General features: G+C 39.4%; 1 protein-coding gene across 11 annotated transcripts in view; it reads left to right on the top strand.

Annotated features, from left to right (window-relative positions):
- Nucleotides 1-20,915, top strand: part of maptb (microtubule-associated protein tau b) — a 55,466-nt gene that overhangs the window by 1,088 nt on the left and 33,463 nt on the right. The window lies entirely within an intron of this gene.

A 20,915-nucleotide genomic window follows, 5' to 3' on the forward strand; every position in this document is an offset into this window, starting at 1 on the left:
TCGTTGCAGACTCCATGAGGGCTTCAGGTTCATGGATTATTTATCGCAAGGTGTTTTTGTGCTACGTGGGGTTGCCAGTAAAACGGCATTGGCGCAGTTATTTGGTGCTGATGCTGCTGCCTGGTTTGCAATGTCAAGCCTGTTTAAGCTGAGTTTCCTTCTCGGCGAGGAGTTCTGTCTGAGTGATCTGAGATAAGATCACTGGGATTATGCGTGCGTTTGTCTTTTGTCAAAGGGCAGAAAGAGGGCATTTCTGTTCGCCTGTATTAGCCACGTGGGCGCTTTGTCTTGGGGGAAATTTCTTTTAATCCTGGCACTCGGTCTGGGGGCATTTTCGCCTATCTGAGGGCAGCTCGCTGGGCTTTTCTATAAAGCTAACCCTTCAGAAATTCTTCCCTCGTGTTAAAATATCACCAACGCGTACATTCACGCCCTTTTCTTTCCAGTACGGCTAAAATTCGTATAGATCTTTAATTTTTCCATTTTTTTCTCTTTTTCTCGAACGCGGACACACCTTTTTTCTCCCCCTCCTCCCTCCCTCCCATCCTCCCATCCTCCCTCCTTCCTTTCCTCCTCTGCTGATGTCTCTGGCGCATGTTTCTTACCTTTTTCCTGCCTATGTATTCGGTTTATTCTGAGCCTAATCGACGTGCAAGGTTCGTTTAACAAGTCCGCATCGTTATTACGCCAAAGAGAAGAGCCCGATCGTAATATTTGGAGCCTCTGCTGTCTGTATGGCTGCTGTTCTCCCTCCACGCCCTGCTTTCTCTCCAGCATGCTCTCCTCTCCATGCTGCATGTGCTCTTCCCTCTGCTCATACCTTGCTTTGACGATGCCTCATAACTGACTGCATAGTGCAGACTATAGCGTGCATATAGATCAGTGCTAGATTAACATGCAAGATTAAAATAGTCAAGCGCCTGTTTAAGCCCTTATAATAAAGGCCTGGCAGCAAAGCATATGTGTGGTGTCTGGATGTTTAAAAAAGACATGCAGACGTGACAAGGCCTCGCTAAGGTTTTTCTCCCTAAAGTCAGACTCATTAGTCAGAAATACACTTAGAGATTGCTCACAACTGACTTAGTAATATGGCATAACATGCCATAATGCCACTAGTCCATTCTTGCAGGGGTGTAACAATGCAAAACATTCAAAATTTGGTTCGGTATTATGTGGTAGTGTCTTAATATGATATATATTTATCTGACACAGCAGAACTATAGAGTGCCTTGTGTTCATATGCTTATGTATTAATGTTTGCACCATGCGCACAGCTAGGGGTATTATTATGTGCTAAGGCTGAAAAATGAAAGGTTTTTATATTGAAATCACTACTTTTCAAATTTCAGGAGTTGCACTCATTATTAAATCTGGTTATAAGATGGTTCTTCAAGGGTTCTTCAGTAAAGGAACTGGTTTAATGTAGAAAGATGAACACTCAAAGAACTCTTTGCATGCTTAAAAAGGTTCTTTGCACCATAAAAGGGTTCTTCAAATTCACGGAGAACAAGCTGCACTTGATTTTGTGTAGAACCTTTTTTGCAAAGGCCTCTATGTAGCAACAAAAAGGTTTTTCTATTATCTCAAGCTTGTAGCAACAGAAGAACCGTTTTTGGTGCTGTTTAGAGCCCTTTTTAAAAAGTTTCTGTATAGAACCGTAGACAGCACATTCTCCGTCAATCTGAAGAACGCTTTCATGATGCAAAGAATCCTATATTCATGTAAAGAGTTCTTTGAGTGTTCATGGTTCTACCGTAGACAGCACATTCTCCGTCAATCTGAAGAACGCTTTCATGATGCAAAGAATCCTATATTCATGTAAAGAGTTCTTTGAGTGTTCATGGTTCTACATAGAACCATTTTCTTTTTCTTTCAGTTGGTTATTTTGCCCAAATCTCCCAGTCTCACACGATTTTCAGTTCTGAGGTCAAGATTCTGTTCAATTTTCAATATTGTGAATGTTGAAATGATTCTACTGAGCCGTAATTGTTCACTACACAGATATTTACCCATATGAAGATTTGTTTCTTTTTCAGTGTCTGCGGTACGAGCCACCAACAAAATAAACCCTAAAAACACAACATATGCCAATTATAATAGATTTATAAAAAGCCCACTCATTTTAGCTTTGGGGAAGCCCCTTCCCCTCCCCACCCAGTTGATTTGATAGGATGCACCTAGGTGCTAAGTATTAAAACAGTACACTGTTTTAAGTTCAGTTTTTCACGTACAGTTTTTACGTAATAAAATCGTCACATTGCTAGGGATGCATAGAAATTTCATATAGCTCCATATAATTGCAGTTGGCCTTGCAATATATTAAAAACACATCATGCATTGACCTCTGATGGCACTGGTCTGCATCTTGACCAAACACATTTTAGTTTCTTGGTCCTTGATTTATCTCAGTATCATGGTAATGACTAGCAAACGATATATTGAGAAGCCCTATATCATGCTTTGAATATGAACTACAGATTTGTGGTCATATCCCTGAAGTCCTGCTCTGTCAGAATGCACGTTTTCCAATTGCCTCCCTGCATAATGCAATTACCCACAGAGATTAAGGAGCAGCGCAGCACATGTCAGGAAACCTAATTCACTTTACTGACCGTGCAGCCTTGCTCTGTAAGCTGTTTCAGTGCAACATACAGTTCTGTGTCATTAGTTCTCCTGTTCATGCTTATTTTGGTGCTAGGATGGTAGATGTGCAGGGTTAATTGAGGAAGTATATAGGGTTCAGTCTTCTCTGTTTTTTACTGAAGTAGCCAGACCAGACACACATATGGTAGAGGGGGGTAAGACCACTTGCCAGTCTCTTAAGTGAATTGAAAGGATGGCACAGACTAAGTGCTAATTGAAGCTGTAGGCTGACCGCTGCTGTCCCTACCCCCCTTCTGTCAGATATCCTGCTGGGCTCATTAAAAATGGATGCAGTACAAAAAGAATTGCTGTAGGTTGGGGTGAATGGGTTTTAAAGCAATGTAAGGCAGTGGAATGCTTATAACACTTTATAAAAATTAATGGTAAAAACACTGTTAGGAGAGAATGTAGTTTTAGAAAATACAACATCTGGCATTTCCATAGGTGTTGGCGATTTGGCAGAAATATAATGTCATGATACTTAAAAAAATTCACAATAAACAGGATCACAGTATTAATTTTTAACTAAATTATTTGTCATTTAGTAAGATAAAACAGATGAAAAAGAACCAGTAGTGCCACATTTTAATATAAAAGTCTAAATGAGTGAAATACTGTGCTAAACTAAATCCAAACAGGACTTATTACGCTTTCTTTGTAATGCAGTTGTTTAGTGTTCCAGAAGTACAAACAACATCTACGATATTAGCCATATTGTTGCATTGTTGTGGTTTGATTTATCACACCACTGATGAATATGATTATAGCCCAGCCCTATTAATAGAATATTAATTATGGATGCACTGATATGGGAATTGTGTGCAGATGTCAATGTCCAATATTTTTAATGTACATATCTGAAGATGCCAAATACATAAGCATATAAAAATGTAGAAATTAGGACTAAATCTACCTGGATTAGGCTGGCAGACAAATACAACATTTACTTGTGTAAAATTACAAATGCAGTAGCTCAGTGTCACCTAAACATTCTGCTCTTGCAATAAATACATCATCACATATCAGTTTAAATCTGAACGTTGACTGATGGCAGTTTTTTTAAGTAAATATCTGCAGATATGATTGTGTATGATTCTGATACCACCATGTATTCGTACTGTTTACTGCAGGTTTTAAAAAATAGAGATGAGGCATGTTAACAATGTTCGAAATGTGATTATTCACATTCTTAAGCATATTGTATTTGAGTATCCCAGTGACATTATTTTATGTAGTAGTGAATGAAAAATTAGGTATAACAACTTTACAGAGTACAACCTTTTTCCATTTGAAATATTTTAATGTATAGCTCCAATAACAAACACAATCTCAGATATATCAAGGATATTAAAATCATATATATATTTACATTGTTAAGTTATTTAAAAGATATAAGATTATACAATATTTACTTGATTTTTTTTATTACAAACTACACATGCTTTATTCAATTACTGCATTAAGCCTAAATATATTTGAATAACCACACCTGTTTATAGGTCTTAAAAAACTAGAGCTGTTACATTTTCAGCAAACAGGTGCTTAAAGCATAGCATGATACATCCCAAACAGACTGATGGTACTGTGTGGATTTGAGTTCTTACGTTGAATGAGGAATGTTGTGGTGGAATTGGATTACCCTTGATTTTGCCAGTGAGCCTATATCCTCACTGTTTGATGTCCCAGACTCATCACTGCAGCACAGCAACAGATGACCTCTTGCCTGCAGCAGCTAGACAATGAGAAAATCATTCACACACACACACACACACACACACACACACACACACACACAAACACACACAGACACACACACAGACAGTTGTAAGCTGTATGAGTATGTGATGAAAGGCCTGTATTTCAATCTGTACATTCAAAGCTATCTGCATCCACACACTGGCTCATGAAATGTGCACAGATGAGTATCGCAGTGTTGCCTTTTACTCCACGTTGGACCATCTGCACACACTTGCTGCTGTAAATGCCAGCTGACCTTTGGATGGTACCTGCAGTGCACACGTGTTGCATTAATGTGGTATGTTCAGTAAAACCGCATAGTATAGTTTACAGTTCCAGTTGGTACAGTGTAACGTGGGAATGTTGGATTAGGTGACAAAATGTTCAGTTTAGCATAAATAAACCTAAATGAACTTAATAACTCATTTTAAATGAAGTAAATCTGTTCAGTTTATTTAAAGACTGTTGATCAAATGAATTTGACACCTTTTGAAACGTAAGGCTAGTATGTAGACCATTTATACCGGAGAGAAGTGGGCTTGCTTTCTATGTTATATACAGGGCTTCTCATTGCAGCCAACAGAACTGTCATCCGAATTGAGGTGTGATCAGTTATCTTGCTGTGACTTCTGGCCCAGGCTGGTTTGGGATCAGTCTGGCAGATGGAGAAGATGGGGTCTCCCATTGAGACGTCAAGGACGTCCTATCTAGACAAGCAGGAGCTGTATGGTTAAAGTTATTTTGTGCTTAGACTAGTGGGGGATGTCAGGTTTTACTGTATTTTTGACTCAATCTGTTTACTTAGCTTTCTTTATTAGCTCAATAGAACTCCTCACTTGGGTCTTATACAACTGAACCTAATAGAACTGAAAGAGGATTAGAGAGGACTAATTTACCTTTACACAGCTTGATAAATAATATTAGATAGTATGTAATGTTTGATTCAGGTTTACAGGTAAAGGTTGGGTAAGTTTGAAATAATTTCAAATTGTTAAATAAATCTCAGCAACAGCCCCGTTAGCCTGAAATATGTCTGTCTATTTAAAATGATAAGTATGTCTGTTTGACATTACTTAATAACTTGGTACAGTTTGAGGCTAATGTATGATGATGTAGCATGCAGTTTGTGGGATATTAGTTTCTGTTACTTGTCAGCTCCATTAGACGTAGTACTAATAAGAGTTCTGTAACATGATTAAAGTACAGGTCACTATTAATAAGCGTGTCTGTCAAATGCTAAATCTAAATACTGGTATGTTGTTCCCCATGCACTTTGAAGGACTCTTAATCCAGCAGTTAAGCCGAGAATTTAAATGCTCATTTTTCACAAATTAGCACAGAAACTGGAGCAGTTAGCTTTTTTAAGTGAAGCTTTTGGCCACTGGCTTGTGTTCTTGAGCTGGTTGAAGCAAGGGCGTTGCTTTGCATGAGGGGACATTGAGAAACGTAGTGGAAGGCAGCACCAGTCATGCACGCTGCATTTAACACATGCAGGCATGTGATCTAAAGGTGAGGATTCAGATGTATGAATTTTATAATGAAATAATTGTAACTCTGTTCTCTTAGAATATTATTATTAAGTCAAATGTTTATATTCTTGGGCTCAAGTGAAAATTTTAGACTTTTTTTAAAAATTGAAATGCATTGTATGTATTTTTTGTATGTGTTTTGGTTTCAATTGTTTTCTCGGTCACATTTGTGTAAATAAACTTGAATTGAACAATCCTATTACCACTGCAGTGGACAGAGAAAGAGAAAAACGTAGTGAAAGAGGAGAAAGGGAGGAAAAGGCAAGGTCAGAAACAGTGATGAATTGATGTTGCAATTGGTGATCTCTAATAGCTGCGATAGGCTAGACAAATCTAGGTCAGAACCACAGAGGCATCCAACTGTGTATGGATGGGGTAGTTTGCAGTGCCCCCCTGTCCCCCCACCCACACACACACGCACACACACACATGCATGTACCCACAACACAGCATACTCACTTGCAACTTAAAATTTGAATCATTAATACATTCAGCACTCAAAACATGCCTGTATCCTTGTTAATGCTGGGCTTTGTAGCTGGACTTTTTTTTCCTGAAAGCCTTTGTTTATGCCGCTTGTTCTGCAGTTCCTGCCCCGCTGTCGCAGAAGCCTTCGAGAACTGTCTCCATGACATTTCAATTACATCAGACAGAGGCTAGTTATGTAATTGGTCTGTCAGGCAGGCTCTCAGGAAGAGACTGGCCCATAAATTTTACTCAAACAGGAATACTGAACCCCAGATTGCAATCTAGTTAACGTTAGCATGGCAAAAGCCTGGTGAGTTCTATAGAAATAGTCTTTAATTAAGGCTCTGTCATGTCAGCACTTACCTATAGGTTGGAATGAGTCATGAAATATGACGTAGCCTACAGCTGCTTTGTGTGTGATCTTATTTGCCTGACTCCAAATTAGCTCAGTGGACTAAGACAAGCAGAAAGACTTGTGACACCAGCTTGCTATCATGCTGCCAAGTCTATCAGACACAGCATTGTAACAAGGCCAGAAATCCTGACAGGATTCACAGGTTTGAGGGGATTCGTGGCCTGACTGCAGTTCTCCCGGTGTTCTTGCCGTTTTGAATAGAGCTGGAGAGTGTGTTTGTTTGGGTTCTGCACTCTTAGAAGTCTCAGACTACAAATCCGAAGTTTGTTACTTTTGTAAGACCCCTGCAGTGTCTCATTAAGTGCAGTTTCTGCTTTTATTTATTTGCATGTATTTGCAGTTCACAGGAGTTCAGAGGAAATGATTTAGCACAAAAAACTTGGTGTGAAGACAGCTGAAAACATGAGAAATAAGACCTAGAAACAAATGCAAATATTAGGAAGTTCTAAATTGCCGTTGTGACTTCCTTCTGTGTATTTTGTGATGAACGATATGTTCATGGATGGCAAATATATATATATATATATATATATATATATATATATATATATATATACATTAGTAAGTAAACAGTAGTTTAACTAAAACTACTTCAGTATGATTTAGTTTTAACCAATTTATTTGACTGATTTATTATTATTTATTTCATTTTTAGCTCCTTAAAATTAGTATCAGTATTTGTGACAATTTTCATATTGGTCAACCCTTAAGTATTATTGATGAGTGGCATCTTTGGCTATTTCATTAGCATCATTCTGCTTTCCTACAGAGTTCTGGTGCCCTGGATAGCTTGAGAACTTTATTATCTTAGTGGTAGTGTGTGTTAAAGTGGGCTAATGATCTGAAAAAAATCTGAGCTCATGTACTGGATTTGCCCTTTGGCAGAAGCTGTTTGCTGGTTTTAGCCATTCTCTGGGGATTCAGGCCTCTAGCAGAGTGTCTGGAAGAGGCAAGGCATTGTGTGTGTGTGCTAGGAGGCAGGTGGGTGTGCACTAATGAGATTTATGTTCAGCAGTGACGATTCAATCCTGAAACAATGACCTGCTAATAGAGCTCTTGACCATTTACAGGAGACGTTGGCCTCCAAATCATTCAACACAGTGATAAATAACCTCGCAAGTGTAAAGGGTCTAACTCTATAACTGTATAACCCCAACAGCAAGTCGCACATCTGTTTGGATAGGCCTATATGAAAAAGTCACTGATATCCATTCAGCTATGTAGGTGAAACGGTCATATAGGTGTGGTGGTTATTAAAGATACATATTCACTATATGAACTATTCATCTGAATACAAACAGCTTTGCATTGGATTTTTTGGGGGGAACTCTATAAATGCACTTTTAAAGTACAGTTCAGTTCAGCAAAATCAGTGTATCCCTCTACTTGGACAATAGAGGAGTAACGATACACAAATGTAACCATACAATGCATTTGTCTGATGTCACAAATATTTTTAAATGACAAAATCTAAGTGTATTTGATTCACACTGTATCAAATGCCATTATCCTGTTAAAAATTCTGTTAACCCTTTTCATAGAAGCCATAAAAATGCAGATTCCTCAGTTATTGCGTTATTTTTTAAATGTTTTGCCCCTGCCCTTTCACCCTTTGTAGCTCACTAGCAGCTCAACACAGTCACAACATTTCACCCACAGAGAGCTAACAGTGTCCTAGATAATCTGATAACATAGTTATTATAGTTACAGAATAACAGAGTTGAAAATATCTTATTTGATCATTTAAATTAAAAATATCTGAGTTGATTTCTTTTCCACTGGCCACTGTGGGGCCTGCAGAAAGAGGTTAATATGCCTCTACTTGCCTTGTGTGTGTGTGTGTGTGTGTGTGTGTGTGTGTGTGTGTGTGTGTGTGTGTGTGTGTGTGTGTGTGTGTGTGTGTGAGTGTGTGTGTGTGTGTGTGTGTGTGTGTGAGTGTGTGTGTGTGTGTGTGTGTGTGTGTGTGTGTGTATTCCTTTGTCTGGGCCATAGCTCCACTCACCACTTATTACTTCTACCTTTAGCGTGTCTGTTCCACTGAGTTCACTGCTTTCTAGTCTGGAGCGTTCCTGGTCCCTCAACAGATCCTGCCCAAACTCACTTTGTCATGCCGACGAGCCTCGAAGGTCATTTGCCCTATTCCAGACTTCCTCCACCATTCCTTCACCATGCTACACACCATGAGCTAATTTTAAAAAGGTTAATAGACAAGAGCTGGACTGTCTTTTTTACGGTAATATCTTCAAATAATGTTTTTAAAGAATTTTTTAAAAATATGCTTATCTATTTTAATGGATTTTTAATTAAATTAAATTAAATTAAATTAAAAAAATTTTTTTCTTATTCCAGCGCACAGGCCCACAAGTATCCTGGTCCTTCAGGCATGTAGACACTCAACCACCTGTGCCAAGGGCAGCATGCATGGATGACTGGGTGTGTAGGCGGTGTGGGAGGGGGTCATCAAAACTGCCCCATCACACACACACACACCATACTTGGTGTTTAGGCAGGCAGGGAGAGGGTTAGGGTGAGACAGATGGTCGTTTATCCGATCGAATGGTCACAGAGAGCAGGCAATGGTGGAGATGAAGCTTTACCCTCTGCTGCTTGACCACACAGTTACCACTCATCCAATTTAAATAATGCTGGGATGTTTCAAGTCATGTATTTAACTGAATTTGAAGTGAATTTGGTGTCCATTTGGGAATTTGATTCTTTTTGGCCTCTTAATCAGGCACGGCTGAAACAGCAGAATGACCACCACAGAGATTACTACAGTAAGTGACATGGTTACTAAATTGTGTGTCCAAAAGTATCCAGATATTCCTTCTGTTGAGTGAATTCAGCTGCTTTAAGATGCAACCATTGCAGACACAGTTGTGCAATTGTGCACACACAGTCTTCATAATATCCATAGAAAAGCATTGCCAATAGAATGGGACAATCTGGAGTAGCTGCACATGACAGTACAGTTACAGTGCTCAATGCCAACCTTTAAATACAGGGTATGAAGCACCTCAGCATTGGCTGTTGACCAACTGTGTTCTCTGGAGTGGTTAAGCAATACCCATCTGACGTCACTGATGTTCATTTAGCTGAATGCTATCAAATCCTCCAGCATTCAACATTCAGCTTTCAAAATGAAGTGTAAAGCCATCTCTGAATAGTAAAGGCAAAGGGGGAACAAGCTCCCTATTAGTACTATTGATTTCAGGAGAAACATTGAGTGAGCAGGTGTTTATAAACTCTGGACTCAGTGGGTGAAGCTGAGAGATGAAGAAGTAGAACAAGCTCATTTTCCTGCATCATATGCAATCTTTATTGTATAATCTGGAATCCATAATATGTGGTGGGTTTTGTTGACCATTCTTCAATGACCTAGGATGCTCAGTGGGAACTGACACCAGGCTTAAAAGGCAAACATGCTGCATTTATTTTGTAGTTCGTTTATTGGTGCACCAATATAGGAATTTTGCTATTATGTGTATCTGCCAATGCTGACACCAGTGTCACTACATACATTTATAAAACGTCATCAAATGTTTGAAACATTAATCAGATCTAAACAATGTTCAACTCTGATATGTCCGATAATATTTGCTGATACCAGTATGATACTGATGTCACTGTGCATTGCTGTTGTTTTTTCCCTTGGTTTCACTCATGATATTTGTATGTTTTTTAATACCAAAAACAGTTTTAATTCATTTTGACATTCTTTTCCAGGCTTTTTTTTGTACTTTAAAATTAGACATGCCTTTGTAATTTAGATATAAGTGAACAAGTTCAGTTCTTAATGGCTACGTTTGTTATGCCACATTCAAAAACCCATCATATACACACTTCATATAATTTCAATGCGACTGGGTGGTGCTAACTACTGTAGGCTGAATAAGTGGCTATATGAAAACCGTGAATTCATAACTGGCCGTTTTTGAGGCTTAGTTTCCACTTACAGACGGTATAGACTGGATAGTCAGTGGTAAAGTTAACAATGCTTACATACTACATCTCCTTTTTTATTTGAGAACAGTGAGGGAAATTCAGTTTTCTGTGAAATGGGTCTCTACAGTGGGTTTGTTTTTTTGTTTGTTTGTTTGTTTTATTTGTTTTAATGAGGTAATTTAGTGTATTGTGCTTTGAACACAGTGTCACCTGATAAAAAATGACATTGCTTAGGGCTGGACATACCTGCACCCTGCACAAAACGCACGAGTAAATGAGGCAGTAGTGTGAGAAGGACAGCAGGACTGCAGTGAGTTCACTCTGTAGCTGCATGACCTTGAGTGGAGGCCAGCAGACTGCACTGAACAAAAATCAGAAAAGGACCCTCTAGGAATTTGCTACATCGTGTCACAGATGCATGCTTCCGTCTCAGCCATGGTGCTCTGTGCACTTTCTTCACCCCTCTCTCCTCATCTGTTTCCTTTTTTTTCCTTTCTCATTCCATCCTCTTCGCTGTCTTTTGCTCTTTTTTCTCTCTACTGTATTGTTTCTGTTCTCTACGTCTTTGCCCTTCCCACCTATTTAGCCATGCTCTGTCATTCTCACTCACCATCGCCTCTCTTTCTCTCTGTCTCTCTCTCCTTTTCCCTCTCTCGCCTGTCCTCTGAATTCTTTTACCTCTGTGTTTTCTTTGTCTCTTTTGGTTCCTGCCTCTCCTTTGCTTCACCCGCCCACACCCTCTCATTCTTTCTGCCCTCACGCATTCCCGCTCTCTCTCTCTCTCTCACTCTCTCTCTCTCCATCTCTGGCTCTCCGTTGTCTTCGTCATTTAATATCCTCCTCTTCTTGTTTCCAGCAGGGTTGAAAGGGTGAAGGGTCATGCGCACTAGTATTCTTCACTCCTCTTGACCTCACCCCCTTCTCTCTCTCTCATTGTCTCCATCATTGCTGCTGCAGTGATATCTGTTGAAATATTGATGAATCAGCATTTTCAGAATGGCATAAGGTGATTATTTGACAATGGAATTCCTTATGTGTCGGGCTAAAGGTGAAAGAATGTGGTTTTTAATTTGATCTAGTAATTTTGCATGACTATGCCCTAGTCTCCGGCTGCCTGTTATTAGAGAATCTGATGCCTTTTCACTGTGGCAGGAAAGAGCCATTTGGCAGATATGAACAATAACCAAGCATAGACGGTTGTTTTAGTGTGATGTGTAGGCGTGCAGGCGATTTCCAAAATTGCTGTGACAAAAACAAAACCCACGGAAAACTTAAGTGGTATACACCAACAAATGTGAGCATGTCTCATGTAATAGCTTCTAAATGCTTCAGACCTTTGTGCGGGGGGCTGTCTGAGGCTGAGACTGCTGATATGCTGTCTGATTGGGGAGCACTGGTCACAAAACAGTTCTTCATCTTGTAATAAAGAGCTGAATTGTGAATGTTACATTAAAGTGTGTGACTTTAACGTGTGAGCAACCTGTTTCACCCGATATACGAGAGCTGAGACATGTTCTTACCTGACGCTTTGAAGTGAGGACATCCTAATATGTACACTGTAACATCGGCAGCTTTTGTACATTTAACCAGCGCAGCTGCATTTACAGAAGAATTTAGGCTATGCTGGGTATAATAAATGTGCTATTAATGTAGGAAATCACATATTTAAGATGTTCAGTTATGTTCACGTGTGGATAAACTAGTTTGCATGAAATTATTGAATAAATAATAAAAGACAAATCGCTGTTGATGACATGAATCTGATGTATTGTAGTGATGTGTTTGAATCAAGGAAATTAAATGGAATGAAATCACTTTTTAGGTGCACAACATTAACTTTAAGAAAAACATTTAATGTAGAGCCCTGCGATGGACTGGCGACCTGTCCAGAGTGTATCCTGCCTTCCGCCCGATGACTGCTGGGATAGGCTCCAGCATCCCCCCGCGACCCTGACGGAGAAGCGGCTTAGAAAATGGATGGATGGATGGATTTAATGTAGACAGACCACAGAAGTTATAAATTCTTTATCTAATTACATGCTGTGTGTTTCTAAGCCCTGATAATATTTATGTAGTAACTCTTTTGACCAGACACACCCAGTCAGTACATTGAATAGACAAAAAAAAAGAGAAACAAATATTAATGAATTGAAGAGAGAGGAGTGGGTTGCTTCTGCTTCCCAGCCCCCACTTCTTTATCTTTGCCCAATCTATCTACCTTTAAACCCACAATCCTCCTCTCCATTCTCTAGACCTCATGGCTGATTATCGATCATAGCTGAAGTGCCGTGCTCTCCGTCTCTCCTTGCTCTCATGTCTGCTCTGCTTCGTCCCCTCATCACTCCCCTCTCAGCGCCCATTTCATTTCAACTCTCCACACAAAGAGGAGAGGCGCTCATCCATCCAGCAGACAGCCAGAGATCCCTTAAAGGGCCAGCCACCACCCTGCAGTGGCCAGACACAGGCGCACAGTGTGGCGGACCTGGCTAGTCCTTTGGCATGCTCAGCTTGATGAAAAGCCTCAGTTGTCAATCCAGCAAGCTGACTTAGAGGATAGAAACACAAAGGCTGGTCTGACAACTGGCACAAAAGCCAAAGGATCCTATTCGCTTTGAGATTCTGTTCAAGCACGTGCTCGACAAAAAGCTGTAGCCTGAAATCGTTACTAGAAAGATTCTTGAGTATAAAGTAGCTGTTTGGCCAAAAATTAAAGTTAGGCAATTTTCTCTTTACCACAAATGTGCTTGATAAGCCAAGATATGTTGGTGTCTGAAGTTTGCTTGCTAAATGAATGTTGAGGCATGCCTCGAACCATGTTGAGTTTTTGAGTAGTCTCAAATAGACATGTCCTTGCTTATATAGCTTAAAAACAGTATCAGCAGCCAATATTTTGTCCAAACGTTTGTCCAGTTTTACATCTAGCCATAAGCTTCCCTTACTTGTTAGCTATATTAAGCCTGGAACATACAGTCCTCTACCCTCCATTAAATTAAATTTCTTGTCCTCAATAATTGATAGCTGAGGATTCTGTTGAGGGGATACAAGACATGAGTACAGACGTGCACCTAGGCCTTGGTTATTGAGTAATGGTCCCAGGTCTTTTTTTATTAGTCTTGCGTCTATTTCTAGCACCAAAGTAGCATTATGAGAAGAATTTTAGGTAAAATATGGATGAGCCTTGGAAAAGTAGAGTCGATCAGCCCCCCCCCCGAATCTGATTTTAAGCTGAACCACCTCCTAAAATGTAAAATGAAATGATTAATGGTAACTTTGAAAGATTTTACTATGCTTATAATTAAAGAGTAAAAGTGAAAGTAACATAAAAACCACATAAATGAACCAATGAAAAATCCTCATATCTTTTATAAGTGATGATATACATACTAGTGGACATATCTACTGTAGTTTCCAGACTCAGTTCTTTATAGATAGTAATTACATATTGGCACCTGTCCTGCAGGGGAAAAATAATTGTCTTTGAAAGAAAAAAATATGAAATCTTGGCAACTTAGAAAAGAAAATCTTGCAAAATGAAAATACGTATAGTAGTACTGAATAATATTCACAACATAATAATGACATCAGTCTCTTATAAGCATCCAGTCATTCAATAAAAAAGAAACAGGGAAATATATTAACTGGGAAACTGGTAATGTCATCACTTGCCACATTATTTTGTTTAGCATCGCATTCTGATTTCACAAACATTTCATACAAATTTCATAGGGCATCATCTCATTTCGAACTGAGCGCCGAGTCTTTGCTCAGTCTGGGCATAAGCATATTCCCCAACTGAGTTTAGCTCAGTAGTTCACAGGGGACAGAATCACTGTTTAAAGTGCCTCAGCTGCATCTTCCCCCCACCATGCTCTCTCAGTTGAATATTTAGTAAATAAATCTGTCCCTGCTGGGCCTTCGTTGAGGCTGCGGCTGGTCTAGCGCAGAGCTGTGCGTGCAGATGGCCGAGTGAATGGTGTTTTCTGATTATCACAGCTCTATTTGAATAATGGATGCAGTGAGGGGGCTGCACTGGGCGTTATGCCACTCCTGTCCCAGACGCTCTCTCAGTCAACTCCAGGGCTAAGCATGGTGGTAAGCTGGTGGTCAGAAGCTTGGCCATGTCCCAAGAGGTCATGGGTTTCGTCCCTGCCAGCATGCAAATCTTGGTACTACTGCCAGTATGTCCTTCACCTCACATTTTCCCTTGGGAACTTAAGTGGGCTAGTAATTAAAAAAGAAAATAAAATGAAGCACCTGCAGAATCAAGCTAAAACTCATATCATGATAAATTGTCCCACATTATTTGATATTACATGGCCTTCTTTGGGACATGGTACACCAGAATAGTATTTTAAACACTAAAAAAAGAAAGAAAAGCAAATATATATAAGAACAGAAACAGCTAATTAGCTAGCTAACTCTTAATACTCTCCTAATTGTCCTCACTCCCTATCTAGTGAGCAAACTGCACATTGCTGCCTAGTGCGTTACTTCTGTTTTTCACAGCCTTTTGCTGCCAATACCAGCTTGAGAAACATTGATTTTATCAAAAATCTCTACACAGTAGTTGTTAATATAACACCGCTGATGGTGCTGGTTAGTTCCTGCTGAGTTTGAGGATGATGAGAGTGACAGGGCAAAGCCCCCCTGCTAATTTGAGTTCTATTCTGGTTGTGCTTCTGGGCTGTCACCGAGACCCAGCAACCGTTATGGACATAGCATTGAAATAAATTTTGAAATGGTTCTGCCATTGTTGGCTTAGAACTTCACTGTTTAAACCTGAATCAAAGCGACCTGTCTATAAATAAATTGTGCATCCCACCCATACTTTTGGTGGGATGACCACTTTTCCCTTTTGATAACGATACCTGATTCCCTGATCCTCAAGTGTCTGCAGAACCTGACTTCTGGAACTGATACTAACTCTATCTAAAGTATATATATATATATATATATATATATATATATATATATATATATATACAAATACTTTTAAAAATATTTATTTTGAAAATAACAGTGTTGTGTGTCACAAATAAAGCCAAACACATATAATTAGTTTTTTTCCCCTCCATACGACCATTTTAGATGCTTAAGAATACCTATTCTTGTAACAGTGGCTTATTAATCTGGAATACCCATTTGCCTTTAACATATTTACCATATTTAACAACTGAAGTAAGTTTAATATGTTTTTATTGTGTAGAAGCATAAAAATAAAAATGGCATAAACTATGCTAGTTATTGTTTTCTACAGTCATTTAATAGCAAACTGCTATGCTAAAAGCACCAAGAGACTGATGGTTTCTTATGTATATCTCTCTAGTGTTTGCTCTCAACAACCTGGACTAATAATAAGTGCTAACAACCTGGACTAATATTAAGTGCTAGTGTGAGAGTGTTTGCACTGTGTGTACATTGTGCTATCTGGTTTATTTGTGGCATACCAGTAAAACGAATACGTTAGAAGGAATTCCAGCTGGTAGATCACTCACTACTGCTATTACCTCTGCTTGAAAGTACTGGCATAGCAGATTTTGGAATGAGCATTTTTACTACTGCTTGTCATCCTACTTTGCTGACGTGTTGCTTGGTGCAGTTCAGGTCCATCCACTGATGTTTATGTACGCATCACTCAATAGCATGCATGCACCTCAAAGGTTGCTGCCAGGGGTTATGTCAGAGCTCTGTAGAGCTTCTAAATAGGGTTATAACTCACTGGGTCATAGTAATTCCACAGTATACAGGGTAATATTACAGCCCTGTACACTGGAGATTTTAATTCCCTGCTCAGGCAGCGATGTCAGTGTTTTTAAATGTCTTGGGAAAAACTCTCAGCACCAAATTTGGTTTCCTCTGAAACATGACTGGACTGTCTTTCTTGATTAGTTTGGATACAATATGCTGTAAATTCAGCTAAGTTTATTTCACATATTGCCCTTTGTTCTCTTGAGGACTTGCCACACAAAATGTCTGAGGACGAATCCACTCACTTACTCACTCGCACACTCACACACACACAGTGACTTTGAGGACAGACGAATGGCCAGAAGACATTATACACACTGACAGACAGACACAACACACACATGCACTGTCAGAGAGACATACAGAAGCATGGTGAAAGAAAAACTGACTTATAGGGGTCACAGACAGGCAGGTCTACAGTTGCATAGCAACAGCGATCCCACCCCATGATGTGGGTGTTTGAAACTGTTTGGTTCTTTACAATGCAGCATCCACTACTACTGATTACAAATGAACTGAATATATTTTAGTCATTTTTAAAAACAACATTACAAGTGCAGCCTGAAAAGAAAATTCTAGAAGACTGTTTTAAGGCACTGAACATGTGTCAGTAGTTGTTTGTCACTGTTAAGTTTTTTTTTTTTCTCTGGATATTTATCAAGTAGTTCTAAACCTGAAATGACGTTCAATGGACGCCCACCATCTGGTGAGTCTTTGCATTTAAAGCTCAGTTTACAGTTTCTGGTTTGGCTCAGTTTATTCATCTCCCTACAATGTGACCTTAAGCATTGTTTCCCTGATCTCCAACTACTTTTGAGTGAAATCCATCTATTTTTTTGTTAGGTATAGACGCTAAATGTTGAGTTTTGTGTGTCCAGTTAATTTTTGGGTTGTGTATATTAAACTAATGTTTAGTTAGCTACGTACTGCTAGGTTTTGAGTTGTATATATTCACTAATGTTTAGTTAGTTATATCCTGCTACTTTACAAGTTGTTCAGCAAATGTTTTACTTAGCACATTTAAATGTACAATTACGGACTATTTGCTGAATTTAAGATATTGGAAAAAAGTATAAAATGTTGCCTGCGCAAATGTTAAAGGCATATTTTATAATTTAAGTTTTGTTTCTGTGATGTGTAGTGTTTTTTTTTTATTTTAAACTCAGTAAAAACTTTTCATGATTTCAAGATTTTGGAGTGTCTGTGGGAATTTGTGCCAATTTGGTCAGAACAGCATTTGTGAGATCAGGCACTAATGTTGGGATCCAGTGCATCCCAAAGATGTTTAGTGGGGTTGAGGTCAGAACTTTGTGCACCCTATTATTTCTGCAATAAATTCGTCAAAGCATGTGTTTATGGACCTTTGTAAACTGGGTGACAGTCATAATGAAACAGGAAAGGGCTTTCCCTAAACTGTTGCCACAAAGTTGTAAGCATATAATTGTTGAAAATGTCTTTGTATGCTGTAGCAGTAACATTAAACTTCACTGGAACTAAGCTACCTCGTCCAAAGCCTCAAAAACAGCCACAGACCATTATGCCTCCTCAGCCAAACTTTACTGTTACAAACTTTACCATTATGTGTTCTGGTAAGTAGTGTTCTCCTGCCATTCCTCAGACTTCGCCCTTCAGACTGCCGGACAGTGAAGTGTGATTGATCTCTCCAGAAAACAATTTTCTACTGCTTTAGAGTCTAGTGGATGCAAGCATTACACCACTCCAGCTGATGCTTGGCATTGCACGTAGCAATTCTGTGCATGTGTGCGACTGCCCACATATGGGAATTCACTTTATTAAGGTCCTGACACACAGTTATTGTGCTGATGTTGCTTACAGTTTGTATCTCTGTACTAAGGCATGCAACAGAGACTAGACCATTTTTATGCTCTATGCTCTTCAGCACTCTGTGAGTAGCTGAAGCTCAAAGCTGACCTGATGTTGTTCCTACCCACTTACATTTCACAATAATAGCACTTACAGGTGACCAGGGCAGAAATTTTATGAACCAACTTGTGGCAAATGTGGCACCCTATGACAGAGTATTTTAAAGTCACTGAGCTCTTCAGTATTACCAATTCTATTGCCAGTCTTTGTCTATGGAGATTGCAACACTATGTGCTTCATTTTATACGCTTGCTAGCAATGGCTGTGACTCAAGCACCTGATCCAAACAATTAGGAAAGGTGTCCACATACTTTTGGTTGTATAGTGTTTTGACCACTAATCATATACAGAAAGAGAAACCAATACTGTAGTTATTCTTTATACTTTTATATAATATTATTCCTTTTCTTTATGTGTGTGTGTGTGTGTGTGTGTGTGTGTGTGTGTGTGTGTGTGTGTGTGTGTGTGTGTGTATCTGCATCTGCAGGTCAGACATGGTGCTAGTGGAATTCAGGCTGACAGCAGCCTGTCAGTACAACCGCTAAACAACCAGTCATGGCACTTTGTACAGAGAAGAGGAAATACACACACACACACACGCGCGTGTACATATACACAACAACGCTTATCATATAAACAAGCCTACACACACACCTATAACCATTCACACACAGATTTACATATAAACAAACTGACATGTACATATAAGCAGAGCAATATACATGCAGTGTGTCAGCGTTGCCTACAAAACAAAACCATGCACTTTATTAAGAACAGGATGTGCTGGTTGCGGTTTGTATTTTAAAATGAACTTCCCTTAAAGTGGAATGCAGGAAATCACCATGTAAGCAATCTTTAATGTCTTGCATATAAAAACGCTCTGATCTTCTATCTAAAGGAGATGTGATATGAATGTCTATATAATGCACAGAAAAATACTTATTTTAGAACCATCTCTATGAAACATGTCAGTTACATTTTTGCTTAAGCAATGTAACCGTTGAACCGTTGTTTCATACAGGAAGTTGTCCGGAAATCTTGTTTGAGGAAGAGAGTTTGTTACCACTACATGCCATATCACTGCTTTACACCAAACATTTCTTCATCATCACTCATCATCATCACTTTTATGTATGTTGTGCCTTTCCCATGCTCAAGGACGCTTTACAATCAATACATAATCAACAATACATAACACACACACACACACACACACACACACACACACACACACACTCCAGGGTTCCCACAGCTAGCTAAAGAAATTTCAGTGACCACAGCACAAAGTCACTCAGCTAGTTAACCTGGAAAGAGTCCTTAGCGGTGAAGGAAAGTCTCATGCTGCAACTACAGTGCATCACACAGGAGGCTGGACTGGGAAGCCTCGAAGGCTGAAGATGTCCTTCGCCACAAAAGAGTAGCATTTTCCTGCAGCCTAACACCACCAGTCCAGGCAGCCTCAGAGCTGTAGTGCAGTGTCAACCAAGCAGCCAGCACAGGTCATGCGATTTCGCATCGTTTAGGTCACTGGTTCAGAGAACCCTGCAGCGTCATGCAAGTGGCCGGTCTAGGCCGCATAATAGCTGCGATGCAGCGTTACACAAACAGCCAGTCCAATAAGCCCCCGAGCTACATTTTGAAAACCGCTCTCAGCCAGTATCTCAGTGGATATGATGGCTCGGGTTGCCTTCTCAGGCAAACATCAAAACAAACACACAAACAATACAAAACTAACAGAAAACCAATGTAAAGCGGCAGCTGTATTGCGCCATTTACCTAACGTATCATCAGCAATACATTCAGGGTCTGTGACTTTGTCACCTTTAACTCAACAAATGGCCCCAGCGTATTTGGGCCGTGAGCATGTCCACATTGATGATAGTGAATGGAGCTTTCTGTTTTTTATAACTGTGCAGTACCGTACAAAAGTCAGAAACCACACTTCTGTTTCAAGTCAAGATCACAATTAAGTACAAGTTATTCATTTCTCAGTGTAAGAAAAATTGCAGGAAACATATTGAACAAAATATTTGTCCACTCTTTTGCGCACTTGCCATCTTTTTAACTCTTTCATCCTTCCAATCTTAGAACCAACCAGTTCCAGCTGTGTCCTCCCAAAAAAGGCTGTTTCCAAAGTCTCTGACATTGTTCCCCTTCAAACAGACACTTACATTCACACCAACAACTACCCAGACTCACCTTAGCTGCCTTCAAATTAGTTTCTCCTGTGCATCTAAAAAAGCTAAATGAGACATTTCTGAGAAGATTAGATGTAAGATTCCATTTGCATAAAGAAGAGGAAAGTACATTAAAAACAGGAGTTTGCAAAATTCAAGGAGTTCAAATATTAGATATAAAAGAGAATGAGAATCCTAACAGCCATGCAGGACCTGGTAGACCAACATTGTCACCATCAGATAAACAGCACTTAGAGCTTTGATCTTTGAGAGAAAGGAGAAAATCAAGTTACACTGTTGCTTCAGATCTGAAATAATCTACACGTGGATCTGTCTGTTCTTTTACTGTGAGAAGACACATTAGTGCCA

Source organism: Pygocentrus nattereri, chromosome 1, assembly GCF_015220715.1.
Source record: "Pygocentrus nattereri isolate fPygNat1 chromosome 1, fPygNat1.pri, whole genome shotgun sequence".
Classification (NCBI taxonomy): Eukaryota; Metazoa; Chordata; class Actinopteri; order Characiformes; family Serrasalmidae; genus Pygocentrus; species Pygocentrus nattereri.